Raw genomic sequence first — 20,787 nt, forward strand, 5'->3', positions numbered from 1 at the left:
ACAAAGACATTTTGTCACCAAGTGGACCAGCTGTCATTTTCTGTATTTCTGTTCCCTGAGGTCTGCGATATATCGGATTTTCCTGTATTTCGTGTCTCTAAGCCTTGATTGACTAACACATGTCTAAAATCCTCCCCAAATTAACTCTGGCTCTCCAGATCTTGTTGGACTCCATCGCCCCCATGCAGCAGGAGAGTGATGATGGGAGTGTTCGTCCTGCAATATCTTGAAGGTCACAGGTTTCCCTTCCCTGATGTAGCACCAGGGCATAATGGGAAATGTTAAATGGAGGTTTGTAGTTAGTTCCCTACCATCTGGAGACCAGAGTCAGGTCAAAGCATCAACCTCGTAGCTTCCTGGGCTGATGAAAGCTACTATATGTGTCTGATGAACTGGGGTCAGTTTGATGGGTCTACACCTAGTACAGAGCAGCCCTGAAAAAACTAGCTGCCTGTAACAATGTCTTCTCATGCTCCAAACACATGATGGAAGATGAAGACCAGAAAAGAAGGTCAGGTGTAAATAAATAAACAAACACTCCCCCAAATACTTTTGTGAAAGAAACATCACACTCATTCCAGCACTCCAGGCCCCAAGACGAAAAGCTGCTAATTAAAATGCTTAGCAAGTTTAAACAGCTTTTATTCACTTATTGATCATTCATATTCATTGTTACCTCCCTGCTCACAAGCAGGGGTAGAAATATCAATATCCCCCACACATGCACCTCTTTTTGTGCGTACGAGGTGGTAATAAATTCACTTGCTAAGTAATGCGTTCAAATTAATACAAAATAAATCAGCGCCTTCACTATAAACACAGCCTTTCTCCCTTTGCAAGCTCGAGGAATGGGAAAAGAGAAGGCACAATATATTATGCGGGGCTTTATTAGCGAGGTAATTCATTTCTATAGCACTCTTCAATGGACAGGGATTTGGTTTATACTTCTTTTCCTTTACTATAACAATAATCTCGTGAGGCAAGGTGAGAGGAAGAGACAGTGGGCCGGTTCCCATGACGATTTAAGTCAACGACAGGCTTAGTGTGACAACAGAAGGGTGCATGGTTAAACTATGGCATTCATCCACGCAAGAGGTGGGGTTAGCCATCAACTTGGGTGGCTTTGAAAGAGGACTGGGCAAATTCACAGAGGATGAGGCTAAAAATGGCTACCAGTCATTGTACAGATGTGGTTTTAGGGTGGTGTGACCGGGTCGTTTGCACTGCGCTGCAGGGGTTGCCACAACAATGCTGTAGAACGGAGCAGGAAAGGCAGAGGGCACCGAATTTTAGCGTTGCACCTCTTCAATTTGAGAGCCCAAAGTCTGCCTCTGTGTCGTGACTATACGCTGCCTCCATTTTTGGTAGCACTGTGTTCCTGAACACCGGCTGCTGGGAACTGAAAACAGGGAGAGTGCTGTTACATGGGTATCTGATTGGGCACTGTGAGAACTAGTCTTGGCAGAGGAGAAGTCACCAATCAATCACAAACACACACACGCACCAGTCAGATATTAGCACTGTTTGCATGGGAGCCATATGGCCGCCATGTTGTATTTCTCAAAATGCACTACCCAGCGTAGACATGGGGGGCTAGCAAGTGATCTTGTTGCCTCAAGTATTCGTTTCAAACCATTCACAGGTCAGCCTGACATAAGCTGAGGAGCCGACCCTTTAAAAAAGACCCTTTATTGAACAGTAATATGTCACGGAAATCAGAACTGAAACCACCAAGGCTTTTGCCTACAGGGGGAAAGGGGAGTGTAAACTGCAAATAGAAAGTGAGATGCTTATTAAGAAATCAACTCAATCTATTTGCCTTTTATAACAAGCACAGCAGCCTTCCAGGCTCAGAGATTATTCTTTGAAATACGTTTTAGAGTGTGTGAAGGGTATATATTTGCAAATAACCTCATATAAATCCACATACTTGCAGCTCGTTCTCAGCATAATTTAATCTTTTTACCAAAACAACCAAATAAATATTTTTAAAAAGGAACAGCCAGCTATTAACAACCAAGTCGATACTAACCTAATTTTCCAAAACTCATTCTGAAGAGCAGTTTTCAGGAAACTTACTGGTAGCTCTAACTCTCAGCAAACTCCAGTATAAATGCAATTTTCTTTATTTAAGGGCTGCAATTGAGGGGGGGGGTTCCCCCCCTTCATGGTCTTGGTTTTTCATTTCCATTTGACTGGAGTAAAATATTACAGTTTGTGGCTCATGCTTTGTTCTTTTTTAGGCTAAAATCTCCCCCTTTTAAGAAAGTGGATCGATATATTTTGCAGAGTTGTTAGCCACCTTGTAATAACTAGAAAAATAAACAAGACTTACCCCTTTTTGTTACGGAGAGGAAAATAAGCATCCAGCATAAATCTAATCTGATTGCCTGCCTAGCAGATGGAGGAGGAAGCATGGCCAGTTTCCTGCGAAGGCAACTGTTTAATCACATCAGCTTGCACTTGGCTAACATTTATATTTGAACACTCTTTTGCTTTAATTATTTGGAATGCTTAAAAAGCTTCTTCTGTATTCCTCGAAGACAAGCAATTAAAAACCGAATATTTCTAATAGCTTGGCCTATGGTCTATTGCTCTAGGAGTAAAAGATCTGGAATCAGACTTAAGGTGAGGATGAGCCAAAAACAGGGGGAGCATCATGGGAAGCTTTTCATCAACATTTCATCAGCATCAGTCCTTTTCTTCAAGTGATTTTTTTTTCAGGGACTGCTGCTGAGGCTACAGGGTTTCCAACTTGATTGCCTTCGCTCTGAGGAAGGTTTCTTTGCCCTCCGAAATGTCATCACCTTTTAAAACCCTTTGCTCCTTTCCAATTTCTGGCTATGGATACTCTTGCTGCCATTAAGAAGTAGCCAATTAAATGTATGATGTAAAATGGTATAATGTAATTTGAGAGGTAGCACTTTATGGGGGGGGGGGCAATGAACTTTCAAGACTTTCAGGGTGGTCGTTTGTCCAGCACACAAAGACCCCATCCCCAAATATAGGGCTGTGTTAATGCCTTCTTTATCATTGACATTAGCAATTTTGGGGATCTCTCCACTCCAGTGTTGTTGTTGTAATAATAATAATAATAATAATAATAATAATAATAATAATAATAATTTATTTATACCCCGCCCATCTGGCTGAGTTTCCCCAGCCACTCTGGGCGGCTCCCAATCAGTGTTAAAAACAGTACAGCGTTACATATTAAAAACTTCCCTGAACAGGGCTGCCTTAAGATGTCTTAATAATAATTATTATTGTTATTGTTGTTGTGTTGTTGTTGTTGTTGTTGTTGTTTAGATCTGAACCTTCAGCTTGGGTACTAGATGGATGAGGGGGAATGCATTTTTCTTTTGTCAATACGTAATTCAAAGTACTTTTTTGTAGCTGTAAAAGTATCTCTCTCTCTCTCCCTCTGAAATGTCACGTTCTCTGTGTGATCCCTAATTGGCTGGGGTCACACTAAGACATAAGGAAAGACGTGATAATCAGGGAAATGGTGCAAACGAAGCAGAAGATTGGAAAGTGGAGGGGGGATTGGCAGCTTCTAATATTGAGCCATAGTGCTTGGCAGAGTAGTATTGGCAGCGCTGCCTTGCTTACCTGGCTTCCCAATGCTGAGAGTCCCTGCTGGTTACCAAGAAGGAGAGGGGAGAAGTGGTGGGGAGCTCAGCACAGTGTGGTTGCGGTGCTTGGAGAGTTGGACCCGCTCCTCTGCCACACCCCAGCACCCCCCTCCTTCCCCTCTCAGCAACTCTCAAGTGTTGGGGAGTCAAGCTAGCAACTGTTAAAACTCCAAAGCCTGTGAGCACTTTCTGAAGTCCTTTCGCATGCTACTAGGACCAGTCTCTTCACCTTTGAACTTCTCCAATGCTGCCCAACTTAGCAGAGTAGCGCAGCTTTTCCTAGGCAATAATTGAGGCTGCTCAGTCAGGACAACGATCAGGAACAAAGCTGACAGCTAGAAACTTGATTTTGTAGTTTATTATATATGGCAGTGGGACGCGGGTGGCGCTGTGGGTTAAACAACAGAGCCTAGGACTTGCCAATCAGAAGGTCGCTGGTTCGAATCCCCGCGATGGGGTGAGCTCCCGTTGCTCTGTCCCAGCTCCTGCCAACCTAGCAGTTCAAAAGCACTTCAAAGTACAAGTAGATAAATAGGTACCGCTCCGGCGGGAAGGTAAACGGTGTTTCCGTGCGCTGCTCTGGTTCGCCAGAAGTGGCTTAGTCATGCTGGCCACATGACCCGGAAGCTGTACACCGGTTCCCTCGGCCAATAAAGCGAGATGAGTGCCGCAACCCCAGAGTCGGTCACGACTGCACCTAATGGTCGGGATCCCTTTACCTTTACTATATACAGCAGTAAACTCACAAGCTATATACAAGTTACTATACACAGACATGAACTTCATCACTCTCCAAGCACTCCAGATTACTCATTACTAGCCAAACAATGTCATAGGTCATATGAGAGACCTCAGCCAATCACCGAGCTGTTACTAGGTTCTCTTATCTCCAGGCAAATTTCTCCCGTGCTCTGTCTCCCTAGCCCAGGCATCCCCAAACTTGGCCCTCCAGATGTTTTGGGACTACAATTCCCATCACCCCTGACCACTGGTCCTGTTAGCTAGGGATGATGGGAGTTGTAATCCCAAGACCTCTGGAGGGCCGAGTTTGGGAATGCCTGCCCTAGCCTGTAGTCAAAACACTAATTGCTCACTTGCCAAGCTGCACGTAGGCTATGAACTCCAACAGTCAGCTGCTACTGAGATTGGCATTCACATATATAGGATGGACTTCACCAATGGAGCCCCATCAGCAGAAGCCGTGTGCAAGGACTTCCGCTTGCACAATGGGGCTTTCTCCCCAATTCCTCCAGCCATGCCCCCTGGGCCCCCTGAAATTAGCTCTGTGGGGAGGTTGGAAGAAACCGCCGTCACCCCTGAACACTGCATGTGGGGAAAGGAGAGAGGATATCTTCCATCTGGCAGAATCCTCCACCCAGTAACACAGCTTTCGAATCAAATTTGAAATGGCTGATCCTTCACTTGAGCTCTGACTTACAGGTCTGAATGTCAACATGGCACTATGGGTGCTTTTACACCCATGATGACATTTCACCCTGGCCTTAGTTTATACCTCAAGGATCAGAGGAAAGCTGGCAATCTGTCTGAAGCGTCATTTGTGCAAGCATATTCTCCAGGGAGGAAGCTGGAGGATGCCCAATTTGCCTCTGCCATATTTCGTCGGCAACCAGCTTTCCTTGTGATGCTGTAAGTCACAAGATGGCTCTGGTGTGGCTAATGCTGATTAGCGTTAGGAACAACATTATCAGCCCATTTCAGGACATCGGGTGAGCTTGGCGAGATCCGGGCATTTTATCTGGGCTGTGAATTGGTCAGCTTCAGTCTAGCTATGCTGCGAGAAATGTATTTGGACACCGAGGTCCAGCACCAAGGGCCTTCTGGTGGTTCCCTCACTGCGAGAAGCCAAGTTACAGGGAACCAGGCAGAGGGCCTTCTCAGTAGTGGCACCCTCCCTGTGGAATGCCCTCCCACCAGATGTCAAAGAGAACAACAACTACCAGACTTTTAGAAGACATCTGAAGGCAGCCCTGTTTAGGGAAGCTTTTAATGTTTGATGTATTACAGCATTTTAATTTATTTATTTTTTTGGAAGCCGCCCAGAGTGGCTGGGGAAGCCCAGCCAGATGGGCGGGGTATAAATAATAAATTGTTGTTGTTGTTGTTGTTGTTGTTGTTGTTGTTGTTGTTGTTGTTGTTATTTCCACAATGCTGCATGCCTAAGGGTCATTGCAGGAGCAACCTATCTGGGTGCTTCAATTGTCTATAGCATTGCACTATGTGTCAGCTTTAGTTATCCCTACTCAAAACAGGCAAGATGCCCTGGGTTTGCTCAAGGGTTACTACATGAAGAGCTCAAATCTAACAAATACACTGTGGGATTGTAAGAAAACAACACAATGCATTTACCGGTGGTTTGGCAGGCTTCATCCACTCTGGAAGGGCTAAAATGCCTGCAAATGTTATCCAAAGTGTGGGGAGGGAGGGGAGGAATAGGAGTCATTTTTAAACTTGCAGACTCAAAACCCTGAGCCAAAACAGACACTATGATACCATGTTAAACAGCCATGGCTCTCCCCAAAGAATCATGTAATTTGTTAAGAGTGCTGAGAATTGTTTGGAAACCGCTATTCCCCCTCTTAGAGTTTCAATTCTCAGTATGGTTTAGCAGTTAATCTCTGGGAATTGTAGCATGGTCTGGGGAATAGGAGTCTCTGAGCAACTCTCAGCTTCTTTAATGCACCACAGCTCCCAGAATACTTTGGGGGAAGCCATGACTGTTTAACGTGGCATCATAGTGTTTTAAATGTATGGTACAAACATGGCCAGAGACTGGATTTTTTTATTATTATTCACTGTGGAAGCCAAAAATACATATTTCACTTGGAAGAACCACATGGTTGCATACCTGAAGGATACAGAGATACAATGAACTCTATATCTAATATTTGAAAATAAGGATTCTTTTCCCCCAGCACTGGGAAAATCATCTTTTCTTCCTTAAGTTACGGCCCTCAGCGCATCATGTAGGCTGTAGCATTGTTAAGTGTACAAAACTAGGGAGAGGCTAATCAGCTTGTTAGCTGGAGTGGCTTGCTAATGGCAAAGAGCCCCGGTTCTTTTGTTGTTATCATTAGGAAGGAGCTTTTCATGTTCGAAATACTCCACAAACCCGAGCTGCTTAATTAATCTGTGCAACAACATTTGATCCCCCGCTCCTCTTACTGGGGAGTGAGTATTTACCAAGCACACTCAAAAAGAACAGAGCGCACCAATGTTGACAGCAGGCTTGAGAGATTGATCTACGACTGCATGCTGTACTCAGCTGCTAATTTGTTTCACTAAGCAAAACAAATACTTCCCGTAGGGTCTACTGTTGCTCTTCGGGTGGCAGCGGTAGCAGCTTCCGCAGCACACAGGTATGGCAGCAAACATATTATCATCCTAGTGAGAGTGAGACAACATGCAACTGGAAGGTACAGAGTCTACCAGGAATGTTTATCAGGCCACCATCCTAAATTATCGATGTAATTACGAACCTGCTCACATAGAGTGAGGGCATTTCGTTCCATTCGAGCAAATGATTGAGGACTGGAATGCCTACAGGACATTTTTATTTTGCAGAGCATGGGGATGACAAATGGCCAGTAAGCAGTGTTGCATTTAGCCCAAGCCTGCGCAATTTGCGATCCATCAAGGTGGATGCAGGCCATTGGCCCTGTGTTGGGGCCTGCCACACAAATGAAAAACACACACACATACTTTTGACTTTGCAAACAGGTAGCAAAAACAAGGAGGCCATGCACAGGTGGTGAAACGAACTTCAGCTTGGTAGATCAGGTTGTGCAGGCCAGCTTCACACTTTCTTCTCAGGAATTGTTGTTGTTGTTTAGTCATTTAGTTGTGTCCGACTCTTCGTGACCCCATGGACCAGAGCACGCCAAGCACTCCTGTATTCCACTGCCTCCCACAGTTTGGTCAGACTCATGCTGGTAGCTTCGAGAACACTGTCCAACCATCTCGTCCTCTGTCGTCCCCTTCTCCTTGTGCCCTCCATCTTTCCCAACACCAGGGTCTTCCCAACATCAGAGTCTTTTCTTCTCATGAGGTGGCCAAAGTATTGGAGCCTCAACTTCAGGATCTGTCCTTCCAGTGAGCACTCAGGGCTGTTTTCCTTAAGAATGGATAGGTTTGATGCTCTTGCAGTCCATGGAACTCTCAAGAGTCTCCTCCAGCACCATAATTCAAAAGCATCAATTCTTCAGCGATCAGCCTTCTTTATGGTCCAGCTCTCACTTCCATACATATTCTCAGGAATACAAGTCCCAATTTTATCAGCATGATTTGCTACTAACTTTGGTTCCATTGATGGTATTGCCTTTGGTGTCCTTGGCCCAGTCCTGTGGAAAACTCTGCCAAGAGAAATTCAGCAGGCTTCCTCTTGTTTCAATTTATTAAATGGCTGCTGAAAACTTTTCTAATTCCACCCAGCTTATGCAGGCAATTAAAACCGCATCCCTCCACAATAGCCATCTGAATTTTGATTTTAACTTTTTAATATGGTTTTTCTTGTATGCCTTTTTGTTCAGTTGTTGTGAACCGCTTCAGGGTTTTCTTTATGAAACAGCGGTGTATGAATATTTTCATAAATAAGTTAATAAACAAATGCACAGTACCTGAGAACAAAAAGCATGCACAAGATTGGGATCAGTAACTGAAAGCCATTGCTTTCACTCATATAAGTGATGCTCCGTGGTCTGATTGCCATAAGTTGCCAAGCTCATGTTGAAGCAGTCCAGTGCTGAAATAACTACAGGCATTGCCTGCAATGGAATTAGTCCAGTTTCCCCTCTGGTACCTGCCTGATGTAGTTTGGTGCAACTGGGTGTGGTTCTAATTTGATCTACATCTGCATGTTTATCTCTGTTTATCAACTTCGTATCAAAGTTCGCATAAGGGATTATGAGATGCTCTGGCTTGTTGTGAGCAACAGTTGTGCCTTGGAAGTCAAACGTCTTGCCAGTCGAACATTTTGGCTCCTGAACGTAGCAAACCCAGAAGTGGTTGTTCCAGTTTGTGAACGTTCTTTGAAACCCTAATGTCCATCGCAGCTTCAGCAGCTTCCTGCAGCCATTCGGAAGCCGTGCCTTGGTTCCTGAATGTTTTGGAAGTCAAATGGACTTCTGGAACGGATTCCCTTCGACTTCCGGGGTACCACTGTAGTTGTATTCCTTTGTCTTATTTCTTACAAATGGAATGCTATTTTACCATTTGACTTAAGAGCCAAACCTACTTAGGGCATTGACCTGTAGGACAAGTGGATACCAGGCCAGTGTGCCAAGATACTGGACCACGTTGAGTTGACATGGGTCAACCAAGGATTGGGCTGAGACACCCCTGGATTGCTGCAGATTAGAGACGGTCTACCTCGGGTGATTCAGGGCTGTCAAAAGTTGGGGCAGTCTCACAGAAAGGTGAGGCGGGAAGGAGATGTGCAAGCAGCCTGCATGCATCTCCTTCCCTCCTCCCAACAACTTCATGTTTAATTAGGGTTTGAAACCCTAAATAAATGCTGTGCTGGGACCCATATCCGTTTGAGGCCTGGATCAGGTCAGGTTGGGTCAACCCCTGATTGACCCAGGATGGGACAAAGCCATTCGAAAGCACCAGATTTGGCCCCTAATTGGATCGGGTGGCATGTACACTCCTACATCGCTGTGAGGCACAGGCAAAGAGAAATAATAAAGATTGATTAATGATCGTTATTTACTTAATTAGCATAATCCATAATTAATATTATAGAGCAAATATTATTCAGTTTACACACTGAGACACCACAAAAAGCCAAAACTGGCATATTGCTGGATTCTCTTTTTTAAATAAGCTTGCGTCCTAATTTTGTGACTCTTGATATTTGAATATTTTGATGGCAATTTCATCTATGTGAAATGCGAGAGCTCACAAAAAGCTCTATTGTTGGAAGCCGGACAGTATTTGATAGTTGGCAGGCTATGACATATGAGATTTGGCACTTGGTATTTGATATATGACAGTATTTGAAAGGCAGTAGTGGTTTTTTTTAGCTACTTGACTTGTGTTTGATTTCAAACATTGGGTTTTATATTTTACAGTGAATATGCATTTGCTATTCTCTATATAAAATTTGATTTGCTGCTTGATCCATTAATATTATTAAAAATAGAGAGGTCCCCTAGGTGACTCATCCATAGATAGAAAAATAACAGATAGGCTTAGGTTTAAAATCAAAACTTTCTTTGATGGTGGAACACAAGGAAGCACTGGTATCTTCCTAGTGAAGTGACAAGGCACTGATAATGCACTCTTTGGCTTCCACAAGGTTGCTATAAGGTGGTACCTTGGTTCTCAAATGCCTTGGTACTCAAACAACTTGGAACCCAAACACTGCAAACCTGAAAGTAAGTGTTCCGATTTGCGAACTTTTATCGGAAGTCAAACATGCTCTGTTTTGAGTGCTACGCTGATGATTTGAGTGCCACACTTCCGTTTTGACTGTTACACTGAGGTCTGTCTGTTTTTCCTATTTATTTTGCGTTTTTGCTTCTGCGGCTCTTTTTATTTTGTCTTTGTGACTGTGTGGAACCCAGTACAGCACGTTGTTTATTGCTTTCATTTTATGGATCAATGGTCTTGTTAGATAGTAAAATTCATGTTAAATTTCATGTTGAATAGGGGTTGTTTTTAAAAGTCTGGAACACATTGATCCATTTTGCATTACTTTCTATGTGAAAGCGCGCCTTGGTTTTGGAACGCTTTGGTTTTGGAACCGACTTCCAGAACGGATTAAGTTTGAGAGCCATGGTACCACTGTACAGAGTGCCTTCAGAATATGATCTGGAACTTCAAATATATATACCAAAAAATGAGAGGTGTTGTTTTTTTTAAAAAAAATGCATGTGCATGTAGCCTAAGGTATCAAAAAAGAAAGCTGTGGGATTTTACTTATCACAGCTGCCACAAAAAGACATGTGTGTCTTCCAGTGTCAAGGGAGTTAATGTTGCTTTCTGTGGATCTGTTTCCATATACCTTTTCCCAGAGGTGAAAAGGCTTCCAACTTGGGAAGCAAAGCCAGAGCCATACAGTAATAGGTGCTTTCTGATACCTTCTTGTATCCAAGTAAGCTTTTAAAGGCTACTTCTTGCAATAGCATCCACGAGAACAGCTGTGATTCACAGAATATGACAAAAGGCTCAGGGAGGAAGAAAAAGAGGCATTTGTCTACCTTTCTCTGCCGGTGGCGGTAGTGATTTTGCTTTTCCTACCAGTAGAGATCCAGAGAAGAGATACTGCAGTGAAATAGACTTAAACAAGGATCTTGACAATGTGAAAAGCCTTGATGAGACCCGTTCTTAAATGTTCACGTCAGTGGCAGTGCCACAGCTATCTTTGGTTTCTTGTTCCTAATATAAAAGCTGGGCATTGACCATTACTGATTAAGTCAGGGCCCTTTGTTTGAGACTATTTCGCAGTTAAATAAGCAGCAGCTGGGAGTGCAAGATGACGGGTTATTAAGGAAATCACAGGCAGTCTGTGCATTTCAGTTTAGTTAGTTATTTTATTGAACTGATAAATTGACTCCCTCAACTGAATGTCCTGAAGTGATTTGCAAGAATAATTTCCAAGAAACAAATACAGCAATGCAGTAAACACATAGACATCTTTTTTAAAAAAATGGAATCAGAGCTTTGAGGCAAAACAAAACCATCTTAGTTTGAGCCTAGCATCAGAATGATGACAAAATTGGTGCCTGGCAGGCCTCTCAGGGGACAGTATTCCATAGATGGGTAGCTACTACAAAAAAACAACAGCCCAACAACAACAGTTGTATTTTTGCCACCCTCTGGGCCTCCCTTAGAGGTAGCATGCGGTGAAGGGTCTCAGTTAAGCTAACTGTGTGCATGATCTGCATTTCACTATTAAGAACAGCATCCGTGTTTCTGGATACAGGTCCTGATGTCTGGCCAGTGCTTGAAATGCTTTGATTTAACAAAGTTCACTGAATTAGTTCAAAGTTCAAAAATCTCTAAACTACACCTGAAAGTAGTTCCCATAATTGCAGGGTAAACTGGATATGATGAATTTTGATGTAGAACTCTGAATGATTTCTTGTTCATCTTCCAGCTGAATCTTTTGCATGCAGTTTTTACTCTTCTTCTTTTTTATATATAATAATATTTATTAGTTTTCCAGCAAATTGAACACAACACTACAAAAAACCAAAAAAGAAAAAACATACAATACAATACAAAAAAAACCACTACAAAACACTAACATACAACTAACAAAACAAAAACCATTTAAAACACAGTCCAATTTCAATATCTTATCTTTCTTTCACTAATTTCCACGACCTCCTCACACCTCCCTTTTTTTACGCTTCAGATTCTTGGGAGTCTTTGAACTTGGAGATCATAATTGTTGGGGGAAATAAATTAAAGAATTCACATTTCACTGTGAGTGCATTTTGATGTTTTCTTCGAAGCTTGTAACATTCTGAATGGTGAACTGTTTTTGGTTTGTTTTTGCCAAGGGTGATTCAAATGAACTTGAACTGAACTGAGAAATGAACTAGTTTGTTTTGCAAAGGGATAAACATGAAGTGAAATTGTTGTTGTTGTTTAGTTGTTTAGTTGTTTAGTCGTGTCCGACTCTTCGTGACCCCATGGACCAGAGCACGCCAGGCACTCCTGTCTTCCACTGCCTCCCGCAGTTTGGTCAAACTCATGCTGATAGCTTCGAGAACACTGTCCAACCATCTCGTCCTCTGTCGTCCCCTTCTCCTTGTGCCCTCAATCAGGGTCTTTTCCAGGGAGTCTTCTCTTCTCATGAGGTGGCCAAAGTATTGGAGCCTCAGCTTCATGATCTGTCCTTCCAGTGAGCACTCAGGGCTGATTTCCTTAAGAATGGATAGGTTTGATCTTTTTGCAGTCCATGCAGTCTTGCAGTCCATGGGAAGTGAAATTAGTTTCCTTTTATACATGTTGAACTAGTTCATTTTAAAATCAAATTTCAAAACTCTGTGCACAGTTAATATGCTGTGGATGGTACTATGCATGGAAAAAGAAACAACTTCCATTGGGCTCAGTACACAACTACTTTTGTATAAGTGTCCCAAACAGGGCCACAGTGCAGTAAGGCAGCAACCATCTGAAGATGGGCAACGTTCATAGATCCACAGGCAGCAGAATCAAACAAATCAGCAGTGCAAAGTCAGTGCGTATTTTAAGTACAACTTGGTTTGACAGTCTCCAGAACTTAACAGAAGCCGATAATATCCTTGGGCGCCGGTTGCCCCCCCACTTCTAATATGGAGATAACAATATTAAGTGGTGACTGATGTGATGAGTTGGTTTGATGCCATCCTCCCGAAGGAAACATTGACCTCATTATACTTGCTCTGCTATCTCTCATGGCGGGGCTTAGGGAATTCATGCTTGCATCACCCATTGCAATCAAAGCACAAAAGGTTCCATCTCATCAGTTTCTGCATATTTCAGAAGTTTCCTACAGATACTTTAGGCAGACAAAGAGAAGCCTTCCTCCTGAGGTGGTATTATCACCCTTCTCCATCTATATTTGGTTAAAAGAGGAATGCGCAAAAGCAATAACAAATTCCTCTGTCACCTCCTCTACAGCGAGCGGCTTAAGACTTCCTCGGAGATAATGGAACATTATGTGATAATACACATAAAAAGGTTTTTGACACTTCATTCATTGCAGCTCAGCTACAATAGAGCTCTTCTCCAAAGAGAAAGAACAACACAATGCCTCTGTCTTTAAAGAACGAAGAGCATCTTTTGCAACGCCGGAATCACAAGTGATACTAATGAAGATTGGATTCCTGCGCCACCCACTTTAACTGCCTAATTCCCATAGAAATGAATGGAATTGATAGTAGCTTCAGTCACACTGAGAATTATTTCCGCCAGTTTTAGACTTGATATTGAAACCTGCAATGAAGATTGTTGAGAGCTAAACATTCTTTAATTGAGCATCATTCTACCTGGATTCACCAGGATGAAATGTGGAATTTCGAAGCCCAGGCAGTTCCATTGTCCTACTCAGGGCCTTCACAGAGACACATTTAGGATGATTAACTGGGAGGCCAAAATAAATTTATGTTGGGCAGATTCCATAGATGATGCCATGAAAATATTAATGTGGTGAAACAATTTCTGCACAACCCATGTTACTGTCTCTTTATGACTGGCTATCAATTAGTCTGTTTTTGAGTCAAGGTTAAGGGGGGAAAGAAAGTTGTGAGATATGATTTTTGCCAGTTTGCACTCAGGAATGGAAACATCACAAAGAATGCATGGTGCTGAAACTGCCTTCACATCAGCACATGAAGGAGACCAATTTCTCATTCAGGCCAGCCAACAGCAAGGACCACTACACAGAAAAGACAAGGCTTGTTTAATGTAAAGTAAAGGTAAAGGGACCTCTGACCATTAGGTCCAGTCCTGGCTGACTCTGGGGTTGCGGTGCTCATCTCACTTTATTAGCCGAGGGAGCCAGCCAAAGCTTCTGGGTCTTGTGGCCAGCATGACTAAGCCGCTTTTGGTGAACCAGAGCAGTGCACGGAAATGCCATTTACCTTCCCGCCGGAGCGGTACCTATTTATCTACTTGCACTTTGATGTGCTTTTGAACTGCTAGGTGGGCAGGAGCAGGGACTGAGCAAAGGGAGGTCACCCTGTCGCAGGGATTCGAACCGCCGACCTTCTGATCAGCAAGTCCTAGGCTCTGTGGTTTAACCCACAGCACCACCCATGTCTCTTGTTTAATGTGGTTGTTCTTAATTTGATGGCAGGCTCAAGCTGAAAATGAGTGCAATTATGTTCCACAACGCCAGCCAGAGGAGCCACATAGTGGTCACAGTGACCACAACTTACACAATAACCTGCAAAGTCACAGAAGACAAGGAGTATAGACAAGCAGACAAATATGGACGTAGTCTTTATAATCACTTGTGTATTTGATAGAAGAAGTAACATCAACTCATAAGTCAACACCCAGACTCTTTTCCGGTAAACTAAGTGTTTCTTCCTACAAAGCTGATAAGATAAGACAAGTTATATAGTCAACATCTATTTCCGGGTGGAATGGTTACATTTCAGTGAGAATACATACATTACATATTACCTAAGCAATGAAGTCTAAGTAGTAAACAAGCAATAGCTTAGAAAACAGGACAAATCTATAAAGGTAGAACAAAATGACAAAATTATTGTGATTGCAAAAGGCTTGTGGAACTGATACCAACCACCATCACTTTTATGGAAAATCTGTAAAACTTACTTTCCCTTATATTAATATTTCCCAAGGGAAGAACAGAAAGAGGCCTTCTATTTGTTAGCCTTCCCTGGGGAATGTTCTCAGGGCTCGCATATTTAAAGGTAAAGAAGGGAACCGCCCACAGGCTGAAATAAATCCTGCAAACTCTAAGAATGAATTTAAACCCTGTGGAGCTAATGTTTTCAGTTTGTAAATAGACTTAGATTCCATGTGGGAAAGTCGTCTGGTGATATCCGCGCCGCCCCCCCCCCATCAACTGTGTCTGGCGAATATGTTTCATTACAAAAACAAAACAAAAATCATTGCATGTATGATTCTTAATCAAGACTGTCAATGATATCTGAGAAACACACGAGTAAAAGCACCGGGTGGTGCTCAATCAAGTATCATTCAGAGTAGACCTCTTGAAATTAATGGGCTTCACTTAGGCATCTTCATTAATTTCAGTGGGTCTGCTCTGAGTAAAAGTTAACTGAATACCACCCAGTGTCACTGACTTGAGTCAGATGCAGTCCTCTGTGGAGTCAGAGTTTCATAAGGATACACTTCAATTGGTGTCCTGCAAAACCCTAGCTCAGTTGGTAGAGCATGAGACTCTTAATCCCAAGGCCATGGGTTTGAGCCCCACGTTGGGTAAAGGATCCCTGCATTGCAGTGGGTTGGACTAGTTGACCCTTGGGGTCCCTTCCCACTCTACAATTCTATGATTCTATGAAAACTTTAGATGTAAAAATGGAAAATACAATCTGAAGTAGCCAACAGTCAATGGATACTTGTCGAAGTCAATCTGAGTTATCAGTGGCCATATATATATATATTCTTTCAGTATAAAAGGATCCTGTCATCGTTGACAAGGTATTGGTCATCATGCCATCATGGATGGTATAGAAACAGTGGATGCGGAGAAGCTTTTCTCCCTTCCTCATCAGTGGCGTAGCGTGGGTTGTCAGCACCTGGGGCAAGGCAAGTAATTTGCGCCCCCTAATCTGTGGATTTGCACCCCCTAACCCGTGGATTTGCATCCCCTAACCCTAACCCCCAGATGTTGCGCCCGGTGCGGCCGGCCCCCCCTGCACCCCCCACGCTACACCACTGTTCCTCATGATACTAAAACCTAGAGCCATCCATTGAACCTGAAAATTGGGATACTCAGGGCAGACAAAAGGACGTCCGTCACCCAGTACCACATAAACTGCAGCATTTGCTACCACAAAATGTCGTGGCGGCCACTGATTTGGGTGGCTTTGAAAGGGGCACGTGCAAAATGGATTTTTACATGTTTTGGAAATTACAAGGGTGCTGTCTGTATGGAAATGATCAAGGCCAGCTACGACAACAGATTAAAACTAGCAGAAGGATGAGAGGGTGAGGAAAAGAAGAAGGAATGTAGCAATCAACAGGAGGAACTGGACGTATGTTTGCAACAGGAGTGGGAAACCTAATTATTTTTAAAAATGTATAAAATCTAAATAATTTGGATCAATTTGTTAAAATTTGAAAAATTAATAAAAATCCAATTAAAAACAAAACAAAACAAACGGGGTTAGGGGAATTCGTGGAGAAAAAGGCCACCAAAGGCTACAGTGATGACTTTGCAACTACCTCCAGAGTCCAAGGTTGCATGACTCTGAAGACCAGATGTTATGTACTGAAGTTCTCACCCTGGGCCAGCAGGGGGATACTGTAGATAGTTTTCACTCAGGTCTGCATATGCAAATAAGGAATTGAAAGTGACGTTCAGTGATTGGATAGTTACAGAAAGTTGTTACTGTTGCTTTGTAGTTGAGATCTATATAAGCAGGTTGGCTGAACCCTTCAGTCCAGTTCTGTTCTGGCCTGTGAATAAACAAGAGCGGTTTGAAGAATCGCTGTGCCGTCTGATATGTTCACCCACAACTTAACACCAGGTGCTACAGAGCATAAGAGACGAGAGGACTACTGGACTCAGGTCTTGCACACAGGTGCTCCATAGGCATCTGGTTGGCCATCAAGAGAACAGGATGGTGATCTAGGTGGGCCTCTTGTCTGATCCCACAGCTTATATTCTTATCATACATCGGGTTTCTGACAGATCCAATACTGAATTGGTTAGTGATGAGGACACATTCTAGTCAGTCCCACAGAACTCAAGATTAAGTAATGGCTTTACCAAGCATGGTTTTGTGCCCTAGTTTATTTTTCTGATACATGTTTATGGAGCCTTCTCTCTCCAGTGCCAAGCAATGTGTGGTTCTTTTTCTGCATTTGAAGGAAGCCACTGTAGGGGCTGAGGAACAATTAGCACTTGGCCTCATTGAAATGCGTAAGAGGATGGACTAAGGAAAGCATCAAAATAGGAAACATGCCTTTTCTTGCATCTCACAATGAGGGGCCCCAATGCTTTTTAGGTCACAGCTGGTTGAAGCTGATTGGTGCCAACTCCCAGCAGGCTCTTTCTTTATAATATGTGCTTTCCCTATTCTAAATTCCACCGGGTTGAACATTTATGAATATTTCTAAACATAAAGAGCCACAAAACAGAGTAGATACTTGATGCTTTGAAGTGATCTGTGCTGGCTTTCAAGCTAAGCTGACAGAGGATCAGAGGGTTTAGCACTTGTTATGTTTTAGCTATTTTTTATTGGATATTTTATCTTCTTAATTTTGTTAACCCACCCTGAACATTCAGGATTGAACAGGACAAATGGGTGTCAAGAGCAGGCAAAACACTAATGAGAGTTGCATGGACAGAAAAATAGGCCTGTGCACTGTCTTGTCAGTATGTTACCTGTGCTGGTTATCTCCTGCTTGGACTATAGCAATGCACTCTATGTGGGGCTATCTTTGAAGGTGACTCAGAAACTACAACTAATCCAGAATGCGGCAGCTGGAGTGGTGACTGGGAGTGGTCGCTGGGACCATATAATACCAGTCCTAACACCCAGTATGTTTCCAAGCACGGTTTAAAGGTGCTGACCTTTATAGCCCTAAGCGACCTTGGCCCTGTATACCTGAAGGAACATCTCCACCCCCATCATTCAGCCTGGACACCTAGCACCTTCTAGCGGTTCCCTCACTTTAAGAAGTGAAGTTACAGGGAACCACCAGGCAGAGGGTGTTCTTGGTAGTGGCACCCTCCCTGTGGAATGCCCTCCTGTCAGATGTCAAGGGGATAAGTAACTACAGTGGTACCTTGGTTCTCAAACTTAATCCATTCCGGGAGTCCGTTCGACTCCCAAAACCGTTCAAAAACCAAGGGGTGGCTTCCGTTTGGCTTCAGGAGCTTCCTGCACTCAGGCAGAAGCCGCACCAGACATTCAGCTTCCGAAAAACATTCACAAACTGGAACACTTACTTCCAGATTTGCGGCGTTCGAGAACCGATTTGTTTGGGAGCCAAGCCATTCAAATACCAAGGTACCACTGGATATGATTTTACAAAGACATCCAAAGGCAGTCCTGTATAGGGTAGTTTTTAATTGTTGAAGATTTATTGTGCTTTTATTTTTGCTGGAAGCCGCCCAGAGTGACTGGGACACAAAAAATAAAATAATAATAATAATAATAATAATAATAATAATAATAATAATAATAATAGACATCCTAGCTAGTGGAGGGAGGCCCTGGCTGTCTTCATGAAAGAAGTGCCGTCCTACAGATATACACTTCCATGGACTACAAAGACAACACAGAGAGAGATTGATCAATAAACAAAAACTAAAGGTACATTGCATCAGGATTGAGGAACCTGTGCTCCTCCAGATGTTGGTAGACTACAACTCCCATCATCCCTGGCCTTTGGTCATGCTGTCTAGGGCTGATGGGAGTTGGAGTTCAGCAACATCTGGAGGGCCACGGGTTCCCCATCTCTGCATTACCTGGAGGATGCAAACAGATTGAGCTGAAGCCTTCTGCAGATATTCATCCTGTCGAGCTGTGAACGTAGGCCATAAAGAAAGCAACAAGAGTTAAAATGTAGAATGGTGTCTTTTCGTACCAGAAAATGTGTGCGTGGGGGAATGCAATTTAAGGCACTGGATACATAAAACAGGAGTGAGTAAACACATTCAAATTGGCTACCGGTAGCATCTTTCAAAAGATATACAATGGCAAGACACGGGCTCCTCAGTAGCTCAAGGGACTTACAGTCAATAAATTTAATAGGCTGCAACCAAAAAGTCAACGCTAAAGTAGTGTATGTAAATGGAAGCTCAGAGAGCACTCGTCTTCCAAACCTTAGGACAGAGTTAATAGAGGGGAAATGACAAAATACATAAAAAGGAATATATAGGATTTGACAGTGTGTGTTTTTTTCCTTTTAACTTCAAGGCAAACCACCAGTCTATTTTGGCCTGGGGAGATAAATCAAATGAAGAACTTTTATCAGTTTGTATATATATATAGAAAACAACCCAACCACCTTATTCCCACTGTGGAGAAGAATAAGCAGTGGCGTTGTTATAGCGTGCAGGCCCACGCTTGGGTGGGATGGCAGTCGAGTGCTGTAAATAATGACCCTGTCAAACTGAGATTAACTTCAATGAACATATGGTAAAACCTAGTTATGCTTTTCACCTTCCCGGTTTAAAATATTCATTGCAGGTTGCTGCTTCTGCTGGAAAAGTTTGTCTCTCCTCTCGAAGGGGTTGGGCCAGCCTTTCTGACTCAGAGGCAACCTCCTGTCCACAAAGATTAGCAAAGTCGGTGCCCAGATCTAGAATACGGATCCGAGGGAAGTAGATTGTTGGGAAAGGTGTGAGGATGGCACATTCAAAATAAAATCACAGCGAGAGCCCATTGGAACAAACCAATGGCCTGTCTAATCCTGTACTAGATACCTGTGGGAAGCCTTCAAGTGGGACCTGAGCACAAGATCATTTTTTAAAAATGAAGACTCCTTGCACTTCGCTTAGCTCCCTCCCTTTCTTCCCGCCCAGGGAGGGCCTGCCCTCTGCCTGTCCCTCAGAGCCGGCACGTCACATGCTCTCTAAGCAACTGCTATGGGCTGCCCAAAGGAGGAGGCTGGTAACAGCAGCCATGGAGAGGCAATGAGATGTTCCTTCATAGCCGCTGCATGTGGGATGTGATACATAAGTAGCAGTCAAGTACAACATTCCTTGTTTTCCTAGAGTGGTCATGTGGTGGAATGTTTGGTCTGGCCAGTCGGAACTTCCTGTTTCCTCCTGGGCTGGGACATACTTCCTTTGCATGTGACTAGAGGTGGGTGTGACCTTACTTGTCCAGATAACAAAAGGACAGATCACACAGCACTCTCTCTCTCTCTTTGACTTCCTCCATCATTGGAGCAGCTTTTTAGCTAGAGATGCCCTGTTGGCTTCCAGCCAACAGAGGACACTGGGATTATCCCCATATGGGATAGTTCCACATATATATACTTTGTAACTAAGTCTACCTTCAGGGATCCAACTGTGAACTGATGTGAGTAAACAACTTTTATTGACTTTAAATAAGATTGAATTGTATGACAGTGAAAGGCTTAAACAAGCCTGCACCCAGCTACCCGCTGTGTGTTAAAGGGGGAATGTAAACTCTGCTAAGTAGAGGAACTTGCTAGCGCAAGTTAGGAAGGATATTAATAAACAATATCTCCTTTCCTGCCTCCCTGAACATTCCCACACTGCAGCCACACCCACCATCACTCGGGACAAGCGCCCACTCATCCTCCTCCCAGAGCTTGGTGACAGCAGCACTTGGGGGGGGGGAATAGGAACGTCCCAGGATGAAATCAGAAGCCAGGATGGTTTTCATGATGGAAAATCATGAAACTTGGAGGGTATGCTTACTTGTCTGCATTGATGATAAAGAAGGTCTAGGTAGGTGAGTGAGCATGTCAAAACTAGCCTAAATGTATAAATGTG

The sequence above is a fragment of the Podarcis liolepis genome, assembly GCF_965112155.1.
Source record: "Podarcis liolepis genome assembly, chromosome: 5".
NCBI classification, from domain to species: Eukaryota; Metazoa; Chordata; class Lepidosauria; order Squamata; family Lacertidae; genus Podarcis; species Podarcis liolepis.